Genomic DNA, 17,918 nt, shown 5'->3' with positions numbered 1-17,918 from the left:
CCAAGTCTTAACACCCAAACTCCTGCATCTTCTTTTCTCCTTGTGCACAACACCAAGAAACACTCACTAGTAGCGGTGCAATCACATTTTAATCCAATAAATATGATATGCATCTATCACAGTGTTACTGCCCTGGTACTTTGGTTTGTGGGCTGGCACCTTCCGTGGGGGTAGATGCCACATACAACACAGGCTGACACTGGTGTGGGTTTCTAATGCTGCGAGATGCATAATGACCTAAATATTTACACATGAAGAAATTGCATCAGATTATAAATTAGCTTACTCCTATGCCCAAAGGAAGGAGGACTTTAGGCACTGACAAATTTGTACCATTGTGTTATTTAAAAACTTAATCACAAATTCAGGCAATACACTTTTTATATTTTTTAAGACAACTTCTTGCCATCTACAAACCTGCATTTTCAGAGATTTCAATAGAAAAGACTTTCAGAGAAGAAATGTGGATGACACCTGGAGAGCAGCCCATGCAGCTATCAGTTCTTAATTTCCAATTTAAAGGCAGGGTTCCATGATATTTCAGAGCATACTGTGAAAGCAGAGCACAATGAATTTGAGAAAATACAGTCTACTTTTACACTGTGCTCATCTTCTGAACTTCAGTTGAATTGTTGGAAAGGAAAGGTGATAGTAAACAAAGTGTATATTAAAAGGCCACTACACTTCTCAAAAGTTGAGAGGGAAGGTATCTTGGCCATCTGTGTTTAACTGGAATCCTTCAGACAGTAAATGTCATCCTCAAAATATACAAGAGAGCATTTCCCAAGTCTATGGTAGCAGAAGTCCAGAAATGATTCCTCGGTAGCAGAAGGGCTAGAGAGGTGTCTGAAATTAAATGGATTCACAATCAAGCACCAGGTCGCTTGAACCTTGTCCATTTTGTCCTTCCAACTGCGCCTCCAGTGTTTCCTACTGAAGGCAGATTTGGCAAAGATGCTGCTTTGCCAGCAGTACAGCAACATCCCACACAGCTACAAACCCCTGACCTTGTACAGCCTTGCACAAACTCTTCTTGGATCACCTCTAAGGTATTCCTAGGTCACATCCTAGCAATGGCAAACCTATAGGACAATTTACTTTTCCTCACTCTTTCAAGCTCCTTCCTTCCTTCCTCCTTTTGTTATAGGTTTGCCTCTGCTGAGAAGTACTTCTTCTCAATATTTCTGAGAATGGTTTAAAATCTGCGTATGTTCTCCTTTCTGCTGACAAGCAAGCTGTGGAGGAAAAGAATTTCAAAAATCCAGGTAGTAGATACAGCTCTGACACAGGATAATCTCTGATTCACTCTCAACCAGAAACTACAGGCTCCAACTTCTCCCTAGCACTTCTTTACCAACCCCAACCACACTTTTCCCTTCCCATCCTCTCCTTGCACTGGTTCTGATCCATGTGGTACCTGTTAAACCTTTCAGTGATCCATTTAAATGCCTTACTGTGGCAGAAAGCTGACTGGGGAGGATGGGGAATGCTGGCTGCTCTTGAACTAGATCAGACTGTGATGAGCACTGCCAGCCAAAGACATCAGACCTCCCTCTGTGGCAGTAATAACTACTACATTGGGCCTGCACTCAGGTAAATTTTTCACCCTAAGATTCACATGATTGCACAACAGTCACAAAAAAAAAAAAAAAAGAAAAAAAGAAAAAAAAAAAAGATACATTACTTGGGAATGTAATTTAATGTCCCTCCCCTACAGGCAGAGGGAGGGACAGAGAATACTGCTTAACCCATGGCTTTCTGACCTGAGCTAGCTCTTATTCTGTCCTCCCTCTGCACACTCCTTGCCTGTTTGTTTCAGAAAGTGCACTGAAAGTTATTTAACATCCTATAAATATCCCTGCCAGTAGGTGTGACAGAAGTCACGCTTGTAAACCCACAGCTCAAAGGCAAGTCACGCAAAGAAATGAAAATAGAGACAGGACAAATTTATACCCCACACTACTTCTCTCAGTGAGCTTTAGACCCCACAAAAATCATGAAACTAAAAGAGTTAAACCATGATCTGCAAATATTTTCAAAATACAAAGCAATGTTACCAGGTTTTCCCAGGAGAAAAATGAAAAATTGTCATGTGTCATCTAATGCTATTGGTAAGCACCCTCAGACAGACAGTTAAAGCTTTGGCATCCTAAAATCCAACTCACTTATAATTTGCTAATTTCCAGTTCTTCATTCAGAGTCACTCAACTGATCCACAAAAAGGCCAACTTTCCTTACATCTTTGAATGCCATCTGCAGAAACTGTTCCAGCACACACCCTACAAGAAACAAGGCAACTAATCAGAAGAAAATAGACAGAGGAATGCATTTTATACCAACAAAGAGCTAACTCAATCTGGATTTACTTTTTTTTAAATCTAGAAGAGTTTACTGTTTGAAAAGGCACAACCTGTTTCTGAAACAAGGCAGAAAATAGTATAATTCTAAAAAGGCCCAAGTACAGCTTTGCCTTGTAAAGGCAACACTATTTTATATACAGAACACCTCACTACAACATATTTGCAACCAAGTCAAAATGAACTCATTTTTGTTGCTGAATTACTAAATATCCCAAGAGAACCAACGAGGGCATAGCAATGTCATGTCTTTATTTCAAATTCTCACACTGTATGTGTATCAGCCCTGAAAATTTCTTTCACATCTGTACAATCCTGACTGCAGTAAGATTATGCCAGATCCTTAACATTACAAATGAAATGATCACTTATTGGTACAGCTGTTTTGAAAGACAAGTATTAGGTTGCCTATCTATCTCTACAGATTTGCACTCAAAGGTTTTAAGCAAAAATGGATTTCCCACTGTTGTGCAAGAAAGACACAAAGGTAAGGTGGTACAAGACACGAAGTAAAATTTATAAATACTGACAAAATTCAAACACATGTGAATGGAAGAAAAGTTTAGACTTTCCAAGGATAAGAACCATTCTTTCCAGAAAGTAAGTCAGGTTTGATCCTTGAAGTAGAACAGCACACCCAACATCATCCCACAAGCTTCAGATCCCCCACTATTATACTCCTTCAGAGCTATGCTGCATTAACAGGATGGTTGTATTTGCTTCAGAATCTTTGCAAGGATAGTTTTTGAAGAATATCAGCTTAATCTGAAACCATTACTACACCAGTAGTGGTAAAATTGGCCTTTGCTCTTTTCCTTTTTATGCACACAAACACAAAATCCAGAACTATTCGTAAACATGTTATTCTGTAGTTTTTCTTTTTGATGTCCAAATGTTGTAATCCCTGATACAAGAAAGAAAAAAAAAAAATCGGGCATGTGAATGAACAGAAATATATACTAAGTGACACTATGTTGCAAAGACATCCAGAAAGAACATAAAACAGAGGACTGGGCAAATTTTATATAGTCCAACAGGAGTTTCTCAACTGGGACATTTTGGCTAAGAAATCCTCGTGAAAAAGTTGTAACTGTATTTTTTTCCTCTGCTCATTCTGTGAGTCATTCATTACATTTCTGGGTGTTGCAACACATTCATGAATAATAAACACATATTAGGAAGAAGAAAAAAAACCAAAACAGTGTCCACAGTGGATTTTTTTAATGTCTGTATATATCAGTATAAAAATCAAGAATAAAGCTGAGATTTTCAGAAGTTTCTATGCAAGGAATGCTATTAATCACAGACAAAGTATTTGGTACACCCAGACACCAGTGCACAGACACATGCCAAAGTTACAGCACAGCAGTGTCAGTATTGCTGTTTTTGTTTGGCCTCTTCACAGGGTGGGAGCAGAGGGGGAGGGATCATCATGTTCCCCATCAAACCCTCTCTTGAGGACGAACAGCTAGGCACCGCCCTTAGCTGGACAGTTCTGGACCCAAAGCTGCACTTCTGCAGCTGCCTTTTTTTTTTTTTTTAATTAATTTTCTTTTAAAACCAGAGAGTTAGGTTTCAGAAGCTGTGCAGTCCCAGAACGACATCCGCACTACAGGAAATTACTGCTGATGTCTTAAAGAAGTACCAGGGAATTATTTGTCCACACTTGTGTTTCAGACAATAACAAAAAAGAGCACCCAACAGATGCATGTGTCAGGGTGGTTGCTGCAAGTTTTTTACTGCTCCAGACAGATGAAAACATATTTACTTCTATTCTGATTTTTTTTATTCTTTCAATCCCGCTGCCTTATGCAGGCCACACTGGCTACCTCACACACTTGTGCTGATTCCCTGTATGGATGCAGACCAAATTCATGGAATTAAAGGAAATCCAGAGAAACATCATTTTTAGAAAAATGTTGGGCTAGAGTTCCATGAATATTTTAGATGCTTACAAGAATGCAAAAGGGTATTTCTGCACTGCTCAGGTGGTGAACACAAAGGAAAGGAAAGTGTGTTTATTACTGCTCTTCCAGCTGCTCTAATTAATGGAGAAAGATAAAAGTGGTAACTTGGAGAGGCTGGAGATAGAAAATAAATTATGAAAAAAGTAAGCTCATGTGAATGAATCAATTTTCCATTGCAACTCACTCAGGCTGAGACCTGGCTATTAAAGAACAGTTAGCTAGAAACACAACCTGGTTACTTGCTTGTTCAGGAAATAATATTTTTAGTAGCAGGCTTACCTATCCAAATACATGCTACATTAACCAATTGGTGAATACATAAATCATGGACAAGAGAGGGAGAAAAAAAATAAGGACTGCAGGACACAAAAAAGAGGGGTATAGAGGAGCTCAGCGCTGCTGGGAAGGTGAACTGGCTGCTGGAAGGCCAACATTTTTATCTCTCAGCTACATTTCAAGTCACAAAAACAACAGTTTCCATCTCTAAGCTCATCTTCAGTCAGGCAGGCAGTCCTACCAGCAAATCCTGTAGGACTGAGAGCCTGTGGATCAGTCCAACAAACCAAACCACCACCTCTGCTATTGTCCCTTGCCCATAAAAACAAGGTACAGCAGTCAGACGTATCCTAAACAGGCACGGAGGTTCAGCTCCAGAGAGAATTGCTGCTACTATGATGTGTTTTCCAAAAGCCTCCCAGGAATCTTCTTTCTTGGTTCTGTGGTCTAGGGAGCCCTGAAACCAAAACTGGAAAGCAGAGGCTAAGAGAACAAGAAGACATTATGGCATGCACAGTTTCCCAATGTGATTTTCCTCCTGCTTTCTACTGACAGAGGTCATTCTGTTATTAATTGAAGCAGTCCAATATTCTCCCCAAATAACCTGTCATAAAGGCTTAATATTCTCAATGCTACATTCAAAGTACTATATATAATTCATTCTTATTATTTCAGTCTAATTTAGTCTTTTTAGCATTTCAATATATATATGTTTAAACTTGTAATCCATTTTGTCCTGCATTTATTGAAGGTCCATCAGCTTTAAAGATACCTGTGCTCTGAAAAACACACCACTAGAACTGAGTGACTTCAACTCCCTCCACCATCAAGGAACAGGAGTTCACAGTCTAGCACAGTAGCCTCCATTCAGAGTGTTTCATCTACTGCTTCTCTGTAACTAATTTTATTTCTTGAACTTTTCCTTTTAATGCTCCCCATTTTTAGCAAGACTTATTAGAAATGTTTTCCAGCTTTGCATAACAGACAAAAATATACCACTTGTGACTGAGAGCACAGACATCTTCCTGTGTGAGTAATTGAAGAGTAACATCAAACTAATTTAATTTTAATATTCAGAATAACAATAATTAAAACAACCTTTTCTATTACAGTAGTCAATGATCTCACTGAGGAAGGAGAAAGAGTGAAGAAAATTACTTTTCTGGGTTTTTTTCATTAATTGCTCTCATCCTCAGGCCTGTTGGTTTTATGATATGATCCCTTGCTGCTTTGCATAAGCTAGCAGCTTACTTCCTGCTACTCTGCTTCATGAGAAAATGAACTCCCCTATCCTAAACAAGGACACTTTAATTCTTTTATTGCTAATCCTTACTTGCATGCAGCAGGCTGCTGCTTCCCCAGAAGATCCTAAACAATCTGTCTCAGGGTTGTGGTTCCAGGTGATTGTAACAGTGTTAGGTGCATTACTTCTACTTAATTTTCTGAAAACATACACATTTTCCTTAACAGCTTAATACTAAATTTCCCCTTTCTACTCAAGTATATGACATTACCCAGTGAATGTTTTCAAAGCTACCCAAATATATTGTTTGTGCACCATTCCAGCAATAGTCAGATTTGGAGGTACAGGATTTATGAAACAAAATTATACAATACATTGGAAAATTCACCACACAGGAAAAATGCTATCTGCATCATCAGAAAATGAAGATTTGCATTTTTGTGGCGATATGGCAGCTGGAGATCATATAGGAAGCAAACAGAGGAGAGAGCACCCTGCTTTGGGCACAAATCAACAGGTACAGTGCCCAGGGAACAGCTGATGCTTGTAGGCAGGAAGGAGCAGGGTGAAGACCTGACCTGAGGACCTGCAGGGCAGAGCTAATGCAGCAAAAAGCTGTTAATCCACATAGACAAAGCAAAACAGAGCAATGGGGAAAATGGTGCATAATCATTTAATAGTTGTGTTGGCCCACTTTTAGCTTAAAGTCATTGCCTCTTGTCACTACCTGACATGCAAAGTCCCTATCCCTCCTTTCTGTAAGTCACAATAAGGTCTTCTTGGAGCCTTCGCTTTCCCAGGCTGTCCCAGCCTGACTTTGTAGGAGAGGGGCTCCAGCCATCTGATCATCTTCATGGCCCTCCTCTGGAGCTGCTCCAACAGGTCCCTGTCTTCTTTCTTTGCTGAGGATGCCAGAGCTGGATGCAGCACTCCAGCTGGGATCTCCAGAGGGGGAGAATCGCCTCCTCACCCTGCTGGCCACAGCCCAGGATGTGATCAACCTTCCAGGCTGCAAGTGCACACTTGTTGGCTCACGTCCAGCTTTTCATCCATCAGGAACCCCCAAGTCCTTCTCCACAGGGCTACTGACATTTTGTTTTGTTACAAAGCTCCTCCCTGCCATCAACATCACAGAATCATAGAGTAGTTTGAGTTGGATTCAAAGATCATCTAGTCCATCCTATTCACCATGGGTAGGGACTTCTTGCACTAGATCAGGTTGGTCAAAGCCTCACCCAACCTGACTTTGGACACCTGTTCATCCATACCATCTCTCTGAGCAGAGCAGAAATACACTTCTACTAGCCCTGCAAGCAAAGCCCCAAAAGATATCTCCTTGTCATCCATTTATTTTCACTTTTATTAAATGCCAGAAGTGCAAAGAGTTGAAATCTTCTGGGAAAAAAAGAAAAAATATCACTACTGTGATAAAACAGAGCTAGTGGCGGGCTGCTAATTAATTTCCTCTTTTTCTCCGCATCACTGATGGGATTTTACTGACTTACTTTCCCCATTACTTTCCCCTCAGGTCTCATCACTGTCACCAGTCCCAAGCTAACAACCACACCTGATTTCCCACAGAACCACCTGGGGCTTTCTGTACTTCCCTCCTCATTTGTAAAGCACAGCAAAGTAAGTCCAGACTGTCTAAAAGGAATTGAAACATCTTGAGCTTGAACTCTTGGTCATATCCAACTGGAGAAGCTCTGGTGCTTCACTGATGGCTACCATTCACTTAGAAAATCTGATCATTAATTAGGTGAAAAAACTGCTTGTCCATGCTTCATGCTCTTAATCTCCTCAAAACTACATCACACTATGTTCAGGATACAAGGGGAAAGAAAGTTAAGCTCTAATTACAGGTAACTGGTCTTCAATGTTATTTGGTAGCAGCATTCAGATTTGAGTCCATTTTCCTCATTTAGCAAATGATAACACATTTAGCAAAAGATAACACTTTGCTCTTAAAAAGGAAACCAAAAAATCCTTCAGTAAACAAATATCCACACACTAAGCTGGATGAGAGGGATGTAAATGTCTCACTACAGGTAATGAATTAAACCCAACATTCTTCTGCAAGCACTGATCTAGCTCCCAGTTATTCAATAGGAGTTTAAATTACCACAACTTTACCAGTGGGACTATTCAATTTCTTCTGTGTCTCATTTCCCTGGCTCATGTTCTTCCAGTTAGAAGGAGAAAGCCAGTTTGGATTGCCTTTTTCTACTTCTTTCCCTTTCTAATTTGTTTTACCTTATTTTCTTTCATTCCAGCTCTATTCCCTATTCTTCAAGCATATCAATGAACATTCAGATATATTTTATAATAAAGATAGGAAAATTTGATTGTGGTGGTTCTCCAGAGCAAAAGCTTGGAGACATCTGCTTTTAAGCCACCCAAGCTCTGATCATGTTCCAGTCAGAATCCACATACAATTGTAATTTCCTCCCTGCTTATCTGGAGATGGTAAGTAATATTTTTCTGGCAGATGAAACAAGTAATCCCAAAAAAGAGATTCCTCCCCAGAACAGTGAAAAAAGAAACCAAAAAAAGCCCTTCCAAATTTTTATTTTTACTTGTCTCCAGTTCAGTAACAAACTGAAAGCCATGATTTGAAAATGCGACTAAGAAAGTGGGAGCACACAAACAGCCAAGTACCAGTGACAGCACTCATAAGGCCCCCCTCACATCCATCCCCCAGTTTAACACAGTATCCAAATTCCATGGTTTCCCTAATACTTCCCATTTAGGACAGGTTGCTCTGCTAAAAAGCGGTCATCCTGCAAAGATGATCACAGTGCTATGCAAAAGAACCACAATTATGCATTTTCTTCCTTAAATGACACCTGCACAAATACTTCTGCCTGTTGAACACCTATAGCAAGACTACTGCTCAGTCTGATGATAACATATGCAGAATAGAAACTTTCATCTGAACATACATGTTACAACTTCAAAAAAAGATGGGAGAGTTCATATCCACCACATCATAAACCAGAAACTCCAACAAACTACACAGGGTCTAATTACACTTAATGCTGCTACATGTCTTGATGTCAATCTGAAAAAAGGAAAGTGTGAATCCAGGAGACCTAAAGGCTTAAAGAATTTTTTACAAAGTAATATTCTTGATGGGTGTTGAGGCAAAGACATGATATCTGAAACCTAGTCTGCATCTCAAAGTACGTGAAGAACACAGAATTTTGCAGAAATTCTCCACAGGAAAGGCATTCTCTCTAAAAATACTTTTTTTTTTTTTCCCCCCTTCAGGAAAACCTGAAATTAGTAGTTTTCTTTGACTAATGTGTATAGATTTGGGAAAAGAAGAAAAACCCCACCTACCTAGTAAACACAATGAAGGGCTTGTATAGTAACAGTCTCATGTAAGACTTGACCTTTTAGCTGCTAGTCACACACAATGATAAAACAGAGACTACAAACCCCCACTTCTGATTCAGCTTTTATTTCAGAGGGACAAAACACTACATCTACAAAGGTTAACATAATGGTTTTCTTGCAGAAAACACAGGAAGACCTTTTATGCCAACATCATCCTGAAAACATGCTGCCCTGAAAATCCGTTCTGTCTGACCTCTGCTTTAGACTGCCCCAAAATGTACCTCCAGAGGCAAAGCAAGCAGCTACATCAGACCTTAGGTCATGTATTTGCAATAGTTCACCTCAAATGAGGTACACAATGATGCCCTCACCCCCTCCCCTCCCAAAAGGGTACAATAATGATAGATGTATACTGGTATACTTAATCTTAAGGACATGAAAACAATTTAACATAATAGACACATCCTGGAAAAATATTCACAAACAGTCATTTGCAAAGAATATAAAAGTGTATTTCTGCCTCTCACAATCATGGCTGTGGTATACTTATGATCAGAAACAAGTTTTTTCATTAATTAAAATATTATACTTGTAATGGTTGCCAAGTTTTGCTACATGATAATATTAACATTTGAAAACTGAATCTGAAAAATTCTTAGTAATATTTTTTAAATCCTTCAGACCAAATCTGTTAACCCATAAAATTAGGTCAACTAAGAAAACCTGAGAAAGATTCCTAGAGGTTTGTTCTGGATGGCTTAAGATGAAGGTTTCACTTGAAAAGGCATCCAGTGAAAGAAAGATAGCTGCACAGAGCACATGAAAATCCAAACACACAAGAAAAGAGCTCAGCTCAGTTCTACCTCAGTGGATGTAAGCAGGTGCTGGGGAAACTATTCTCTGCACAAAACTACATGTGGGTATAATTCCCCTCTAGCAGAGGCAAACATAAAATGCTGGCAACAGGTCGGCCAGCACAAGGTTGCAGAAAAGTTTACACTTCTAGATTCTGCGGATACATCTCATTTCCAATATCTCCACTAACACACAACTGATTTCCTTAACCCTTGCCCCCAGAAGTTTCTCAGCACAGCTTCCAGAAACTGCCTCAGCTTTGCCACTTAGGCTCCCCAGTCCATTTTGAGTGAAATAAATCTTATGTTTTAACCAGGCAAGTTAAGCAAAATAGTTCTGGCAGAACAGAAGGGTTCCTGTTTTCAGCTGGCAGGTCAGGGGCAGTAAAAGCATGCAGAAGATGAGTGACCAGCTGCCAGGGGTGGGGGGATGACTGATGCAAGACAAGCAGACATCACAGCTATGGGCTATGCTCTAGAGGTTCATTGTTCCTCAGACAACACATTATTATCACAACATAACTGGATGTTGGATTCAACAACGACAAAGTTGGATCACTCAGTGTTCCTATGGCAGTACGTGAACACTAAGTACTCTCACACCCTTTTTCTGACCAGTCTTGCTGTCCTCCTACCCACAATACCACCTCCCTTGTCCTTGATCTAAAAAAAACCAAAATCCCATGGCACAGGATGGCATAACCTTGTCACCTCTTCAGTGAACTGGTGACGAAGTCCACCCTCAGCTTCCCTTAAAACAAACATATTTGCTGTAGCTCTCTTGATCAACAGTGGACTTAAAAACCACAGACCTTTCAATTTCTCCTAGACCTTTCCCTTTTAACACAATGAGAGAACAGAGAACCAGAATGCTGTTCAATGCCCCCTTGCCTGGAAAAGGTCTGCAGCAAGTTGCAGAACCCTACAGCTTTTCCACTGCTCCACCACCAGCTCATGCCTCCTCTCCAAAGAGCCCAAACACACCCAGAATCATCCAACGCAGGCTGACGTGCAAGCTGCTGAAATGGCACAGCAGCAGAGCCTCTCTGGGCAGCAGCAGATGCTCAAACAGAAGCTGCAGCAGCAGACACTGTGTGAGCAACCTTCTGCCAGGGCTTTCTACCTGAACCTATGACATGCAAATGAGTCACAGAACAAGGTCAAGCAAGCTAAAACACCTCATTAAATTTTGTTGATGCCTGTATTGCCAGCAACTCCAGACAATGTAACTGCTTAATGTCACTATTGTATTCATGGAGGGGAAAAAACCAGGATATCCACTGCCTAGAGTAGACAAGTGGGTGTTAGTACTAGGTTTTAACATGAAAAAATAATTCTGTACATACATACAAATAAAAGGAAGTTAAATTCTGGAGAGTGGGAAAAATTACATCTTCACTGGCCACAGGTGTGCTGGATTAGGCACCAAATGGGAAGTTTGCACAACAGGTACAGAGTAATGTATTCCATAAAAACACCTAACTCTTGACTATTCTGATTATAGTGACACTTGGCTGTGGTGAGGTAGAAAATCAAACCTGACAGATAACACAGTCCTACTCCTGTTTCTAGTATTTGTTAATTCAGGGTGCGTAACTATCCTACACACATAAGTTTGTGCTGTTGCACATACAAACAGTCAGCTATACAGCTCAACTACTTAACAGTATTAAATTAAAATTTGATATGCCTCTGAGATGGACACTTAACAACTCTGACAATTTTAATCTCAGCCTCAAACATTGTTTCACCTCACAACTAGGAAGGGAAGGAAACTCACTAAATATTACAAACACAGTAAGATGTCACAAAGTGGCAAACTACAACCCACGACTGCACTTTCAGAACAGACACAATGTGGCAACATTCATTATCATCTCATATTAACACAAGTTTTATCCAAGTACTGAAACATCAAAATTGAATGCCAAATTCATTGTTCTCTGAGTCTGCCATTTTTTGAGAAGAAATTTATTAAATAGCCTAACTAGAGCTCTTTAAAATTGAAATCATCCAATCTGATTTGTACTTGCGTTTGGCTCCTGCATGTCCTAGAAATCAATAGTAAATTATTATTAACTCCAATGAACATAGCAACAGGCAGATGGGCCAAACCCTAGAAGGCTGTACCATCACTGGTTTCCCAAACATGAACATCTCAATAGAGCAGATGAGGAAAGTGTATTTGAAAATCATGTTTGAGAGGAGTGCTTGAGTATTTCCAAGTCTGTGGAAACACTCATATATACATACTTTCAAGTCTAAAGATAGTGACTTACAAGAACTTCATCTCTTCAAGTTTCAGTTGTTCTCAACAAGAAAACTCCCAGCAAACTCATCCTATATAGAAAATGTTTCATTAACTTAAAACTTTCATAGGATATCTTAAAGTGTGAATGAAAAAGCCAAACCAAAACCACTGTAAAAGACTGAACAACAGATTTTTGATACCATATACACTACAGTACATGCAATAAAATACATTTTTTACAGAAAGAAATATTTCAACTCTATAGAGTCTATTTGTTCTAGTTCAGCTGCAGAAGGAAAAAATGAGTCTGTTTGTTATATCAAAAAAGAATGGACTATGGAATTATAAAGCACCATCCCGCAGCTATATCTAGACTCAAGTTCAATTCCCAAGCTAAATTAAACTTTCAGTTTTATTGTGAAGCTGCCTGAAAAGGAGCATTGCAGGTAAGGCTTCAGCCTGATTCAGGCAGCCAGTCATGTTTCAGGTTACAAAAGATTTCACCAAGGCACCCTCTGCTGTTTCAGTGACTGCCAGGGGTGTTCCGCTGCCAGGCCATGTGCACATTGCCTGCCTCTGTCTGCCTGCACCAGATGTGGCTGCAGGAGGGGAATGCCCGAAGGACAGAGGGATGGCTAAGGGAAGAGCAGTGAGCAGTTGACTTCTGAACACTGAGCTTGCCTATCTAAAGGCAGAAAAAAACCTTTTTAATCCCTATATATATATATATATAACTGACAGCATCCTGAACAAAGAAAGATGATACACCAACCTGGGAATAGGAGGGGACTGTGTAAAGTGAGGATCTGATATCCTGTCACCAGCTGCCACCAGATGTGATACTCTAGAGGGAAGTACACAATAATTAATCACACTCCCAGAAGTCAAATTAGGCATCAAGAAAAAATGGTGCTCCTGACCCAAGAGAAAACCAGCCAAGTTCAAAAGTATGGCATTTTATTGTAATCTTGTCAAGGTAGCAATATGTGCTACAATACACAGAAAGCACTGCAAGTAATCTTGTTTTCTCAGTCTAGGGAAAAATGCAGGTGAATGGAGTACAATTCTTCCCCCTTCTACACACACTGGAAACATCCTCCACCAAAGCAAGTGAAAGCATATCTTTAAGAAGAAAAACCCAGCAACTTTAAACACTCTCAGCAACTGCAAATCCACTACAATCCTTTACAGCCCTCGTTGCTACTTATTAGTTCAAAGTACAACATGCCTAACTTCATCTCTCAGACACTGGATGGTCAAGTAAATATCATGTATTTTCCTTACACACAGGTATGATATATACAGGCACCATATAGTTCCTCAGATGTACAATCTGCAATTGTGACACCTGGTCTCCAAACCCTGGATCACTTTGGTCCCCGTGCTCTTATTAATATTTCACATCCTCCCTCACGTGTGAGCAGCAAAACCAGACATGGAATTCCTGTGATCTTACTAATGCCACGTACTTTCCTACTTCTGTGCAATATTTATATTGCTGCACAGCCAAAGACCACACTTCAGTTGCAGCATTGCAATGAAAACTCCTGTTGAGATGATTCTCTGCACAAATTCTTAAGCTTTCTTTCAATAAATAACCAGTTTGAGGACAGCCCCCTATCGTGCTGGTGCAACCACAATCCTGGTTCCTTTGTACGTGGCTGCATGAAAAATGCCTTCTGATGGATGCTGATCATTAAAAAAAATTATTTGGAGTACAGTGTACTAGTAACTTGTTCCACACGTGCACAAACCTGCACATAATATGCTGGTAATGAGGCGATATCATCACAGAAGCTGTGAATATATTGATGTTAAGCCTTACACCAAGATCCAGCCCCCAGGGAACCTCACAAGAAACAGCTGCGCTCCCATAGAAGAAAGGCACGCCTAAGTTCCTCTCTAAACTAAGAAAGATTTATGAAGCAACTCTGCCAATGTTTGTGGTGTTTATTCCACAGTGACTCCATGGCACAATTGTTTTAAACTCACACTTCACTGCAGACTTAATAGATATTTCAGGGACACAATATAGGGTGAGTCTGCTACAATAGAACAGTTGATGAATAGCTTAGGAATTTGGGAGATGTGGGCTTTTTACAATTCAAAATGCTGGGAAGCTATTTGCTTTAGTTCTACTGTAAACTGGTCTTTAACAATCGTTAAGTCATTTTGAAGTATGCAGAGCAAGTAAGCCCTGGCTTGTCATTTATTTCAGAGGCTCCATTTTAAAGTTTTCAATTTTTCAGCCAGGAAAACAATGAATAATGTGAGTAAGGAAAATCATTCATAGCATTAACCAAAGATGTTTAGGCTCCTTTCTCTAGTAAGGAAAAAAAACCAAACCAAAACTAACAAACCAAAAGAACAGTTAGTAGACCACGTAACCAGTCAAATAACATTGTAATTCAGCAGCACATTTCCATGTACATAAACATACACACAGGATTGGTGAAGCTTGTAGCATTGCCTATTAGGCAGCTGCTGAACACTTCCAATGCAAGATGCTGCTTCCAGCTGCTTGTAACTTGGCCAGACTTTGACTGCTTGGGTTGAAATTTTCCAAGTTGAATGTCTGCCTCAGGCTAAATTCTGTTCCATGTGCTGTAGGAGTTACCTCTGAGTGAGGGGTGCAGAAAGAGGCAGACTGGGATTAGAAGAACTTGGCCAAAGTACTTGAACTGTTTTCAGAACAAAACCAGGGAAAAGGCTGTCTCCCAATGGCAATACGTGTCTGGAAATGTGAAAGGCTTTAATGCTCTTCCATCTCCCGATGACAGATCTGAATGGGGGGTGGAGCCCTTTTGGAGTCCTCCTTTTGCTGCCCCCGTGAAAAGTCCACCTGCATTTGATCAAATGTCCAAAACCCAGCTGCACTGTGTGCATTTTCAGTAGGTGTCTGCTAGGCCACCTCCACATTCTTCTCAGCTCCTCCTGGCGATCAGACAGCACAAACAATTACGAGCAAGCACAGCAACACAGAGCACAGCCATGACCTGCCACCACTGGTTACCCTCAACAGGGGGCTCTGACAGCAGAGTCCCAGGTGTTACCTTATGAAGCCAGCTGATGAAGGACAGTGAACAAATATTCTACCCTAGGCTGCCTATCTGCTTTTTGGCACTTTTCCTAAGGGAAAGAAAATCTAGGAAATTACTTACAAAATGCAGTATTAAAAGCATGATAAGCAAAGCAGATTTTAGAAATTATTAGAACTAAGTGGTTTACATTAACTAACAATGTCTCCTAGTGCTCATATGCATCAATCTCTAACTAGATAAATCTGTATTTGCAGCTGACCTGGCCACATTTTTTCCCACTGAAGCTTTGCTATAATTAACATACAAACTCCTCTTTTTGCCCTTGTTCTCTAGAGCATCATAAAACACTTTCAAATTACAGAGGAAATTATTTCTTTTCTCTTAGGTTCTTATATGCTTCTCATCACCACAGTAATCTGTAAGATAAAGGATACTGTTACCCACATATTTTTAATACAGGAAACTAAGATATATTAAATCAAAAAACTACGGACACTGAGTCAGCAAATCTGACACTCAAGGCTTGTATTTCCAACATGCTTAGACCTGCAAAACATCTTCTGTACACAGAGACCAAACAGACACTCATTTATGTTCCATATGGTTAAGTTTAGCATAACTGCAAAGCAGATCCCAGGGACTCAGGCCAGGCTCCCAGAAAACCCAACAGACCACGGGCAAAAACCTTTATGCTTATGTGGAAATCAACGGCAAAGGAAATCAAGCTGCAAAATCCGATTCTCTAGCTGTCTCAGCTCCGAAGCTGCCTCTCCCTCTGTGTACAGTTGTTTGCCCCATTGTCACTGCTGTCCAGCCAGAGAGCTGCTACACCTTGGGGGACACGTTGTCATGTCCCGAGCTGGCCGGGAAGGATGCTGGCACATCCTGTCACACCATCTTCAGGCACAGCTCCGAGGCGGGCAGGTGAGCCCGGCATCCTGAGCACTTTGCTTTGCAAACTTATCGGCGGGGTAGGGCTGTGCTCAGGGGAGAGGCGGTAAATGTATAGAATGTATAGAGATCAGCGACATCCACTGGGTGGCAGGCACGTTTCACGGGATCCAGACCCAGCCGCGTATACAGAGGTACACAAAACGAAAGCTCCCAAATACTGGGCTTGTTCCCTGTCTCAGAAGCAGCAATTGAACGGACACGGTAAAAAAAAAAAAAAAAAAAAAAATCCCACAGAGGGAAGTTAGCGTATTCTGCCTTGATTTTAACACCAGCTTCTTGTCTGTGGCATTGGAATTGCCCTGGCACTCGGGGGTTAGAGCTGCGAGGACACACAGTGTCCCGTGTCCCTCTTGTAGCTGCGTGCCCTCGCTCGAGGTAGCAGGGACCTTGTAAGAGTCTCTGCTGCACTAATTAATGACCAATGCCTACTGAGATAAAGCCTTTAAACTCTTCCCCAATTTAACAAACTGAAGGGGGGGTGGATGTTTTTTGGACCAACAGCTATAAATGAGTCCATGTGTGTAAGCAACTAAACTTTAAAGTTGAAAGAAACATAAAAACCGGTATTTTCCATGGATTTCCACTTAGCATCCAAGCAGAATAATTTCAAAAGTTGCTTAGAGGGAGAAGACACCATCAACCAAATTTCAGCCCAGGGTGTATATTTATAGCCATGTTGTGAACTACATAAAAAGTACACTTATAGTGGAAATGCTGACAAATGCAAAACTCCTGCAGCTAGCTATGACAGTTTGACCACAAGCCCTCCTTGTGAGAGGAAAAGGCAATCTCCCCACCTCCTTTCTCAGGGAGCTCGACAGCGAGCTGGGGCAGGGGGTGCTCGGTACAGGTACCACTGCCCTGTCCCTGTAGGATGGATGGAGGCAACTCTTACTCCCCGTATTTCCCACATGTTGAATGAGCCACCCCCTGTTTTTGCCATAAACAACCGGAGGGCCTCTTACAGCCATGACTCACTCCGCAGGCTTCTCCTCCACCCCTGTGCGTGACTGTAGCAAACAGGCTGCCAGCTGCAGCCGGTGAATTAACACGACTTTTTTCGCAGAACCGTGGGGAGATCAGTCACACAGGGCAGGGCGAAGGGGGAGGGAGGGGGTGACGGTGTGCGGTGGAACACCAGCCCGGGGTGAGTTTTATACGTGGAGCAGCGGAGGGGCCGATGTGCCGGGGACGCCCGAGTGTGACCGTGTCCTCCCCGTCCCACCGCCCCGGCACGGCGCCGGCCCTCGGCCCCCCTCTCCTGCCCCACAACGGCGGCGCCCGGGGGAGGCAGGCAGGGACAGAGGGAGGGCAGGGCGGGAGCGCCGGGGGCAGTGGGGAGAGGGAGGAGGTGAAGCTGGCACGCAGCAGGAGCCCTCCCGACACACGCGCCGCCGAACTCCCAGAAAGTTGGCAGCGGCGCCCGGCGGGACGGGGCTCCGCTGGCCGCCGCCCCAGGGCGCGCTCCGCCGCCCGGCCGGGGCCCGCTGCCTCCCCGGCCCCTTCGCACCCTGTCACCGCCCTTCTCCCCACACCTTTCATCTCCCATGGGTGCCGCGGGGCAGGGACTGCCTGGCACGGGGCGCTGCCGGCGCTGGGGCTCGAACCCGTGGTCCACGGTGTCTCTCCCCACCGC

At 41.9% G+C, this 17,918-nt stretch overlaps 1 protein-coding gene across 8 annotated transcripts in view; it reads right to left on the bottom strand.

Moving 5' to 3' along the window:
* The window catches only part of ELF1 (E74 like ETS transcription factor 1), an 87,725-nt gene that overhangs the window by 69,545 nt on the left and 262 nt on the right, over positions 1 to 17,918 (bottom strand). The window contains exons 1-2 of one of the 8 annotated variants that reach the window (XM_059465913.1): positions 17,818 to 17,910; positions 13,060 to 13,131 (exon numbers count right to left, since the gene is read on the bottom strand). The exons of 4 other annotated variants lie outside the window; for them this stretch is intronic. The gene's annotated coding sequence lies outside the window, so the exon portion shown is untranslated. Of the gene's footprint in view, positions 1 to 2,165; positions 2,252 to 13,059; positions 13,132 to 17,817; positions 17,911 to 17,918 lie in introns of those variants that run through there. 3 more of the 8 variants (XM_059465912.1, XM_059465917.1, XM_059465914.1) reach the window with 3 other exon arrangements.

This window comes from Ammospiza nelsoni, chromosome 2 (assembly GCF_027579445.1).
Source record: "Ammospiza nelsoni isolate bAmmNel1 chromosome 2, bAmmNel1.pri, whole genome shotgun sequence".
Taxonomy (NCBI): Eukaryota; Metazoa; Chordata; class Aves; order Passeriformes; family Passerellidae; genus Ammospiza; species Ammospiza nelsoni.
Note: the sequence above shows the minus strand (reverse complement) of the source record. Positions and strands in the feature narration are given on the sequence as shown.